This window comes from Anser brachyrhynchus, assembly GCF_964034855.1.
Source record: "Anser brachyrhynchus genome assembly, chromosome: 3".
NCBI lineage: Eukaryota > Metazoa > Chordata > Aves > Anseriformes > Anatidae > Anser > Anser brachyrhynchus.
Genome location: NC_137696.1, coordinates 33,597,629 through 33,608,650, shown reverse-complemented (window position 1 = coordinate 33,608,650; position 11,022 = coordinate 33,597,629).

Sequence of the window (11,022 nt, the reverse complement as noted above, 5' to 3'; positions counted from 1 at the left end):
GATTGTCTTTGGATTTCATGTAAGGCAACTTCTTTTGTTTTGTTTTGGATCTAGAGCTCTTCTTCCTTGTTATAAGGAGACAGCAATAAATAAATACATAAATCTTTTGACTAGACTTCATAATTTCAGCTTCACGAAGGAGGGGCCCTCTTCCATACTACCTGTTCTATACCAGCCCTACAGAACACTGGCATGATCAGAAAAATAAAAAAATATTTTTTTTTTTTCTTAGAGAGTAGGTCTGCTGGCTTTCTGCGGCCCAGATTTCTGTAGGCAGCGGATCCCTGGTGCTTTGCCTTTAGGTGTGATCCAGTGCATTTCACACCCTTACTACTGACGTGCTTACTGATCGAAGGTTCAATGTGCATGGCACCATTTCACACTTATGTTTGATTTTATTTATTTATTTCTAGTCATAACTTCTAGATGATATAAATTGCCTCATGGCTCATGTCATCTTGACACTGTACCTAATTTTGAATCATCAAAACATGTTCATGGAGCACTTGGAAGCATGGAACAGCTTGGAGCAGCATGGAACAGTATTTTTTTTTTTCCCCCTGTTTGAAATCTACTTCCTGTGAGTCAAATCCCAGCTTCTCTGGAGTCTCCGCACACTACATGTTGTTTTCGCGTGAAGTTGTGAATCCCCCATCCAGATTTTCCAACTCCTGTGCAATTAAAAATGCATATGATCAGCTGTAGGAGAAACTGTAGAGAAGGGAGCAGAAGAGTGACTTGGTACTATGACTACAGCTTGCTTTGCTGTAGTCACTCATCACAAGTCTATTACCATGTTTGACTGGAGGAAGTATTCTGGAAGATCTGGGCTCTACGTTTCAGTAAGGGCAGAAAGAAACAGTATTTTGTGCCAGATTTATAACAACGGTGGCAGATTTTTATATGTAGTGACTTTTGTTAGTAGAAAATAAGGGTGGAAATAGAGTTATCAGAATGTCGTGTCACAAGCTGGAAACAGTGCAGATCCAGGCAAATGAGATGTGGAAAAAGGGTATTTGCATTGCAAAAGTGCTCACAGTTCTCTGCTACTCCGTGCATTATTGAAAAAAGCCACAACAGATGCAGCAATATCAAATCTCTTCCCCAGAGAAGAGGAAGCCACCTTCTATAGTTCGTAACAATGCTTGTAGGCAGCTAAAATTTCATTTGTCTGTATTTCAACATCATCTTTTATTTTCTTATAACTGCTTTAAAATGGCTTCCTTCAGGAGAGAATTTGGAGACTAAGTAGACATTATCATTGCTCTTTTTACATAGCCTCATGTTATTCCTCACATACGTGAGGAAACAGATGGCCTTCTCAAGAGTTTTATCAGTGACGCTTTCCTACTTAAGTAGTCCTGTGCTCCAGTCTACGTGCCGTGGTGGTCCCCGCTGCTCGTGTCCTGACTCAGGTTTGGATCAAGCTGGGTGACTGTTCTACCAGGGCAATAATAACATCAGGAGAGGAAAGATGGGCATGGTATTAAATTCTGCCCAGAGAGGCATACTGCTCTGTCCACTACAGATACTTATCTATATATAGGATAGAGTTTGAATGTTGAGCACCTCTTCCGGAACTATTGTGGGTACATTGGTAGCAGGGCCATTACATTCTAGACATGCAGTGTCCTTGTCAACAGCTTGGTGGAAGTTTTGAAGCTGGCTAGAACAGAAGACACTGATCTGTGGCAATCACACTGCACCTATCTCGAGGCAGTTTTATGAAAAGGCCTGTTGATGTAAAACATGGAAATTGAAGATTGTGTGCCTCAGTCACAGAGGACTGAATTAGAGCCTTTCATTTCTAAATACACATCCCTCTTCTGAGGATTCACAGGGAGCTTGTGCAGAGCCTTTTTTGCTAAGCCAGTCAATCTGTGCTGTATTTTCTTGAAAGCACTTTTGTAGCCTGTTGATGTTTGATCATCTCTCCTCTCCTGTACAGGTCTCTATCAAGTGCCTTACCTAATACAGACTTCTGGAGTTTGCATGTGGGTTGCCAGCAAGCATAATAGAAATCCAGGATTCAAGTGACTGAAAGAAATAGGGTTTTATTTTTATTGTAGGATTGGAGCATGCCTAAGTGATGTAGCAGGCCCCGGCACTCCTTTTCACTTGCCCTGTTCTCTTTTATACTCTTTTTTCCCCTACTATACCTCAATCTGTCAATCCTGCCCTTCTCACCAAGCAACTTTTGCAAAAGACAATCAGAGCACTGAGCAGCGTTTTCTGAAAATACAACATCTGTACCTCTACTGTTCCCGCTTAGGTCATTCCAGCAGTGGTATCAGTCATTGTCCTTGAGAAAAGATAGTCCTTGGAGGCTGGAGAAGAGACAGATGCAGCTGTGGTTCTGTCCTCTGCCGTCTAAACAAAAGGTGTTTGAAGATTTGTTTGTGGCTCTCTGAGGTGACCGCAGCACCCTGGAGGTAGATGGGAGGCTAAAAACCAGCACACCCTTCATACTCTTGCATGCTTGAATGCAGTGCAGGAAGTTTAAATCGCTCTGATCCTGTTACTCTTGCTAATAGAGGCTCCCTGCTGATACAGAAAAATCAATAAAACAGTGAAGGACTGACAGTGTATTTGGCCTCCTGCAAGAGGGAAGATATTTTGTTACAAGGCGCACAATACAATCGGTTAGGCAATGCATGTGAGACAAGAGGCCTGGGATAGGTGATCTTACAGGTGTGTGGGATACCTGGTGAGCCTGAATGTGGCCATCTGCATAGTTATGAGTCAAGTTCACCTGGTTCACTGAATGTGAATGAGGATTGAGACATGACTACTAAAAGCAACAGATGTATCATAAGATACTAAAGCCAAAGTACAAAAAGTATTTGAACATTACTATGGTTCTGTTGACACAAGAAAATACTTCTGTGCTCTACTGAATCCATGCTGTTCCACAATGAGAGGCAGAATTGAAAGCCTTAGATTTCAGAGATCCTTATCTTATGTCCTAGGTCCTGTTGAGCTGCTATTTTGTTGCCATTGCCTGGTAAAATATTTATTTTCTGGAGTCTGTGGGTTTTTGTTTTGTTCTTTTTTCTTTTTTTATATATAATTTAATTCCTTGTCTAAAGTACTGAATGTCCATAAGATGGGCTATATACCTGGAAATAATTAGAAAAACACTAAATAGATAACCAGGAGGAAGTCCTGAGAGACAGAGCACGGTGAAATACCTTACCTGGAAAGAGTTTACAGCAGTTCCTTTGTAAACTGGTATTTGGGTGTGGTTCTCACATCCCCATTTCTTTTGTGTCTAAAGCAATAACAGATCACAGAGATATTCACCTGAGTCCCGTAACTATACATTAAAGAATAATAATAATAAAAACACCAAAAAAAACTTGAAGTATTTTTCTTCTTCCATCCTCACAGCTGCATTCAGGAGCAAAGTTTAACAAAGTGCTCTTCAATTTTGTTGCTTTTAAATGTTCACAGTGAATGTGAAAGACCATTTGTACACATTATAATAGGGAATATTACCTAAAGAATTTTAGTCTCTGAATACTTAAGTATTGGTCACTGTTCAGTATGACCATTTTCACTTTATTCCCAGAGAAACTAAAGCAAAAAATGCCTGTGTAATTTCTTCTCTGAGCTACACTGGAACTTCACGTCAGTGTAAGGGATAAATTTAACTTCAGTCTCACAAGCAGAAGTCTGCATTACTACATTTTATATTTAAACCTACATTTTAGCTCAGAATTTAAAATAATTAAAAAATCTTGTGTGCTTCTCTGACCACATATGAATAATTCTTTGCTCGATTTTTATTTTATCTGATTTTGCTTACTCCTCCACCCCCATGCTTATGGTGAAGCAGGTATGATTACTAACAAAATCTCCACAATGTTTTGGCACCATTTATGCTTATAAAGATACATCACATACTCAGCCTTCTAGGATCAGTTAAACCAAGGAAAAGTGCTTACACTAATTCAAGTGGTTTATAGAGGTGAAATACCTGGTAATATATGAGAATCCTTAGAGGGCAAAGAAGTGACCAAGAGCACTCACACACATGCTCTCCCATATCCCCAGCAAACCATGGTTATAATTCAGGAATTCAAACCTGAAAATCTTGAACAGAACCAAAAAACAAGAGGTGAATACTTCAACCTTGCAAGAACATCTAAATGAACAATAAAGAGGAGGATAATGCATACTTAATAGGAGAGAGTGTAGTTTTAAAACTGGGCCAGTAGGTCTTACCTCTGTGTTAGAACTCATTTTCCACAGGATGTGTGGGAGAGAGTTGATGGGGAGGGGGGAGGTAAAGGAAAAGCTCCAGCAGTGCCTTTAGGCCCTGTCGTCCCCCCGTGACAAGGCTATGTAGATGACCCAATGAATAAAAACCAACAGTTCAGGGAGACAAGGTACCTGTGATTTCAGTACAAGACAGGTGTGCCTTTGGCTATGAACAGTGACTGACATTTGAGAGTGGGCTGTGTGATTACTTTTAATAAAGAAAATCTGAAGCTCAGTAAAGATGTGAAGAACTTGGATGGAAACCTGCTTACTGGGCAGCAAGCCATGCGAAAGAATAATTTCCAGCTTGCTTGTTTGCCTGTGAATGTTAAACTGTATAACACAAGGTTACTGCCTGTCCAGCAGTTCCTTAGCAGTATTAGGAGTTCACTTTGCCCTCTCCGTTTTGGGGTTCTTTCTTAGTTACAAACTTGCTTTCATCTGAGTAGATGATCTACACTGTCAGTTGTTGCATGGGGAACAGTTCATGCTCATATTCCAGAGAGAAGAATCCCTGATCCTGATTTTAGGAGAAATACTAGTCCTAGCATGCTGTCAAAAGCCATGGGGCTATCAAACTCGGTGCTGTGTGGGGCATGCAAAATTTGAGGTATCAGGGATGCCAGGTCTATGTTTTGTCTGGCGTGTGAAGGGTGAGGGCGTGAAACCTAATAGACAAAATTAACAATGCGTTAGCTAGTCCGTAGATTTCTTTCATCTTCTTTCAGTGAGCCTACATGTGTCTAATGAGGCCTTTCTATGTTACACCAAGATCAAGGGCAGCCCCATCCTCAGGGCAGTTTGGTGGTGGCTCTTAGAAGCCCTGTGCAATAATCTACTTGACCTTGCCAACAGAGTGAACAAGGAGAAAGATTGGCTCTCACAAGCTGAAGATTTATCTTTATGAATACTGTGGCCAAAGTGCACACGAGGTTGTATCTTGAGAAGACAGCTCTAACCACTTAAAGAAGGAAGGTATTTTTCTAATCTCTAGTTTCTCTGAGATTTGCTGTCCATTATATGGATTAAAAAAAAAAAAAAAGCATACCAGAAATAGTGTTTCTTGCCAGCATCTCAGGCAGTTGAGTATTATAAGTGATAATTATGCTTCTGGCAACAGGTTAAGCCAGATGTTCAGGAGCAGCAGCTGTTGGCAAAGTTAGCTGTTTCATGGTGTGATGGAGTGATTCTTGGCATCTTTTGGGGGAAAGAGGGCATGAAAATGGGGAAAAGTTACATAGACTATAAGGTGCAACAATATACTATGATGATAGAAATGTGTATCAGTAGTGGAGAATGGAGAAACTTGAAAATGATGGCAGCTCTGAAGAGGATAGAAAAATACCTCCTGGGCGTTTTTAGTCAGTGATTTATGCTTATCAAAAAGAGCCATTAGGAGTGGCAGCTGGATCTATTTCAAATAGTCTAGCTCTGGATTGTGGGAATATGGCCTAGAGGCTTTTCTTCCATCTTAGGTACTCACAATTCAGGCACTTGGGATTTCTTTACTAGCAAATTTTGTGAGGAAAGGAAATAAAAGGTTACACTGGAAGGTCACAGATACTTTACCACTGGTGCGGTGGAGGGGAGATGTATGATTATCTTGGGTCTAAGATTTCTTGAGCCCTCTTGTACTTGTGTAATTCTTCTGACTCTCCTTCATAAGCAGCACACGAGGCATGTCAGCAATGCTGGGAGCAGTCGCAACGAAAGCCACTCACGATCACAGTGAAGATTTTCTGAGCTTCCCATAGATAATTGGATAGTGCAGAGAAAGCTTTTGAAGGAGCTTTAATCTTGAGGGCTCTCTGTTGGATTCACAAGCCAGTTTTTAACACTTGTCTCTATGGACAAGACAATGCGATGAGTTTTTGGATTTATTTGCATTTTGTGCCATGCTTGAAAATGTTCCAAATGAGATAGTTTTGCATCTATAAGTATGCCCAGACAGTCCATATTGTCTCAACTCTATATTTGCGTAAATAATTAAGTCTCCAGACCAGAGTTATTTTGAGTCTTGTCATCCCTGAGAAGGGCAAACAATTCGCTCTCTCCATTAAATGCATTTTCTGCAGAGTCTGTAAGGAAACTGAGTAGCACAAAGAAAAACATATGTATTTGTGTTTTTTCCAACTACAAAACTTTAAGTGGATGAGGTTTACATACTGTGTGGTGTAGCTGTAACTAAATGTGATATAATTCAGCTTTATTTATCATTCAGTCTGAGATTTAGGTTATGTTTACATAACTGAATCGTCGGCATTTATGTATGTGAAACACTTGGTACCAGGCATCTGCCCTCAGAAGCCCAGTGTGGATCACAACGGTGTGTAATCACGACCAGTTTCTCACCAGGGAAGCTTTAAATTCCAGCACCCAGGGCCTCTCATTTTAAGATCTGGTTTGCACTAAGTCATAACGTTTTCACTTAAAGTACCTTCAAACGAGATCTGAAGTCTCAGTCTTTGGTATTCATGCACATGTTTGCACATGAATAAGCTTACATAAACAGGCATTTCTGTGCTTCATTACTTCACTTTTCTTAGGTAAATGCTTACAAGAAAATATGCACACATCTGAGAAAAGCCCATTAAAAACTTATTTTCACTGGTAAGCTGTTTCAGGGATCCTAGGGGGATGATAGAGTTCATTTGCACATGCTTTCTTGTCCTTCAGAAGGATATTGCGAAGGGGAAGATATGTAGGAAAAATAAGGTTATTTTACCCATTGCTTACTAAAGAAACAAAGTTCAGTTTTTCAACTTAGTATTGCATATATATTTATTTATTTTTAATGAAGAAACATATGGCACAATACTTGCGCTGGTTGGGATGTTCTTTTCTGCTTACTCATCCCAGAAGGCTTAGTATGTTATGGTTTTTTTTTTTTGTATAAGCATAAACACTGTCTAACCATTGGGGAGACTGTGTCTGTGATCAGATCTACTGATGCTGATGTTTCCTTTACGATCTAAATGAGAACACCTCAAGAATGAATGTTTCTTAAACTGAGGAAATATTGTAAATATTGCAGAGCAAAATATACACAAATTAATGCTGCATGTTTCCCTGGAATAAGTGGGAAGGGTGGATGGGTAAGAACATGTAACAAAACACACCAAGACTAATTTGGGCAATATTTTGACGTTCCTTTTTTATTGTTGTTGTTAAACTATATCATTCTGTTTCATAACACCTTTATGTTAAGCTCTACTCCCCAAAAAACATACTTGGGATGTGAAAACCCTTCTTTAGTTCTGAAATGTTGCCTCAGATGTGCGTGGTGGGAAACTTCTATCCCCCCCTCCCCCATTGCCCCTAATTATATCTATAAACTGTATATCTCTGTATATTTCCCACTTCATAAATACCCTGCCTTTAAGTCCATTCATTTAAAACTGAATCAGCTGAGAGGAGAAATCGTAGTTTGGGTGTTTCGGTGTCTGTTTTTTCTTAGATTTTTAAGTGCATGCCCTTTATGATACACTGTCGCATTTCTTAACCATTGCTCTGCAGAAAATTTTGAAAAGTCTGTGGAATTAATTTTAAAATGTTTATTTAACAGCAGCTGTAGCTCGAAGTCCTAGAGTAACGCAGTACTCTTATTTTTTGTTTTCCTAAGGCTATTAAAAATCAGAACACTTAAATGGAAGTAAATGTAAAATGGACAATTTTAAGGTTCCAGTCCTGTGTTTAGATCAGTGAAAGTCCTTCTGCTCTTTCACCTGTTCCTGTTGAATTTGGAAAGTCTCCACACTGAGATCAGAGTGTACTATTTGGGGACACAGAAGAGAGGAGCAAGTGAAATAGGAAGGGTTAAGCATGAAAACTAACCAGAACAGTAACGTGGCCTTTCTTGCTGGTGGGCTGTAGACTATCATTTGTTCTGTAAATGGTTTTGCTTGTCCAAGCGGTGTATGATTGTTAGTTTTGAAATGGAATTGAGGCACATTACTTAGTTGTGTTTGCTCACTTTGTGCAGCTGACCTTCCTTCAGAACCGTGGTGGGTTCTTGAGAGTATTTAAAACCTACAAGAATAGCAGCGGGGCTGGAAGATGGTGAAGGAACGTCTGCAAGAGCCAGAGCTCTAGCTGGAATTCAGAGTTTTAGCTTCACGGGGGCAGGTCTGTTGGCTTGCTGTGAGCAGGCTCCACTAACTGCACTGAATCTCGTTGTGTCTCATTTGTGTTGTTTAAATTAATATGTCTTAAGTGATGCTCATGGAAATCCTGCCACTATTTAGTAATACAATCTGGAAAACAAGCTATTGGTGATTGCTTAGCTACAGTAGCACAAATGACAAGGACAAAGTGTGTCTCCATCAAATAGGGAGAGCACTATGCTCTTGGGAATGCAGGGAAAAGGATAGTTATGGTACTGTGATGCTTTTGTCTCTAGTTAGGATGTGCTCCAGTCAGCAGGCATGTTGATTATTTTGTGTGAAATGCTGTTTTGGTTGGTGCAAGGGAGATGGGATGGACAGAGAGAGATGACCACAAAGTTGCTAGAGGATTCGTTCACCTGTTGAGCAGATGCAGTGTGTTGTTAAGCCAAACAAGTGCACACCAGTAGTGTGAAAGCGTTACTGGTGAGTGGTAAGTGCTTAGAGGGTAGAAGCTGGTTTAAACACCTTCTCCACATTGTCATCCTGTGAATAACATTCCTCTTTCTTGCTTCGCATTGCTTACGTTAATGGAAATTTCTGTAGAGCCGCAAATGGCTTCAAGGTTCCCGTCATCAAAGGTACCTTGAAAACCAGCACAGAGAGAAAATTCCTGCCCCAGAGAGCTTCAAATCTCCAATAAGACCAACAAGGCAGGGAAGAGAGGGGATGCTGCCCCCATTCTCCATCTTGATGGCTCCTTCCACACCTTCAGTTCCTGCCCTCATGGCTGTAGAGCCTCGTTCCTTCCCATGTTCAGTGGCTGCGAACCTGCTGTTCCCCATGCAACACACAACCCTCAGTTATGAATTGCAGCATCAAGACCTTTCAGGACCTTTCTGAGGACCCTCAGAAGTTCTGCAGACCTCCAGTCCTAAAAAAAGGGATAAGCTGCCATTCGTGGTTGATTGGCATGGTCTCCATTTCTTAGTCTTTCTGATAGAATGGAGGCTGTTGACTCTTGACCTGGTGCCCTTTGTTTGGGCTGGGAGCTTGGTTTGGAGATGCTGCACCCAGCAGGCTCTCGCAGCCATGGAGGGGAAAAAACAAGTCCCTGAGGCTTCCTGGCACGTCGGCTTTCCAAGAAAAGGTGTAGCGTATCAGGGAGGCTGTTCATTTCTCTGCTGTCTCCATGCTGCGTTTTGGCCCCCTGCTGTGCCCTCCCCGCCGTGCCAGCGTGTGCCGGTCCCAGGAGCACCCAGCTGGGCCGTGCAGCTGGGGTGGCGAGGGCAGCCCCCGCACCAGCTGTGCCCTCACACTGGAGGGCCTCTGGAGGCTGTGCCCACATCTGCCAGAGAAGCGACGTGTCTGCCTGTTTGCCAGTCACGTGTGGCTTGCCGCTCCTACAGCTGTGCGAAAGACGTGGGACTCCATCCCATAACCCCCCCAGACCCCCCAGCGGAAGATGAACCAGTCTGGGAGATGTTTGTGAGGTGGCAAATGCTCTCCCCTCCTCCCCAGCATGGGGGCCGTAGCTGGCAGCACAGGGGAGGCATTCTGCAGGTTGGGTCATGCACCTCTGGAGGGGCCAAAAATAAATTGCACCTGAAACAAGAGAAATCAGGAGGTGTAGTGGTAAGGAAAGGCTGCGCTCCCTCGCTTTGAGGAATGCAGCCATCCTGGTCTATTACTCCTCCCAAATCTCTAATAACTCTAATCAATATTTCATCTTGCACCTTTGAACTCGCTTGAGTGTGCACTGCACTGTCACCTGCTCTTCACCCATATGCCGCAGTTTGTGAGCTTCCTGTGGCAGTCCTCCCAGCGATCTGCCCTACCTCTTTTTCGGCAGGAGATAGTTTCACTTAGGGGGTTATTTGTTAAATGAGCTACAGTCTTGAATTAACATCTTACATAAGCATTACAGAAAGAAAATGTATCCCACCTATTGTGCAGCAGGTATAATGGGGCTCCTTACACAGCACGACTTGGGAATAACCCAATTCCTTAATTAACTCTCTCTTTCTATGCCAAAACCAGGCTGCTCAGGCAGTTTTATTCTTTTCCCATGTCTGGGAGGCAGTGCAGTGTTTGAAGACTTCAGTTAAGCTGCTTGTTGATTTTAATAACACCTGTGTCTTGAGGCTGATTGTGGGGGATCACTGTCTGTCATTATTCAGTCACTTTGTTTAAGCTTACTAATCAGTTTGTTGGCTTCAGCATCTTTTGTCAAAAACATCTCTGTTTTGGAAGAAATCTGATACTTTTTTGCTTTATTTCTTTAACAGATTAGTTTGCTTTTCCTCAGCTCCTATGTGAAGGGAATCTGCTACTCTGGAACCAAGCTCCTGTTTGAAATAACTACTGTATACCTATGAAATATTCACTAAAGGATCAGGCTTTTTGTTTGTTCTTTAGTTATTCCTAATTAAACATTAGAGGATCACTCAGATAGTTAAAACTTACTTCCACGCACAACTCTTCAGATCCCCCAGTTCTCAACGATTTACCTTCCATAGGTCCACCTTCCACAGAGTAGCTCAGGTTTGTCTGCTATGAAGGAAAAAACAAAAGCACAGAAGGACTTTCAAATGCCTGTTTTTTTTTGGGGTGGATGTAGGTACTGGCCAACTGCCATGTGCACATGCTGTGGTGG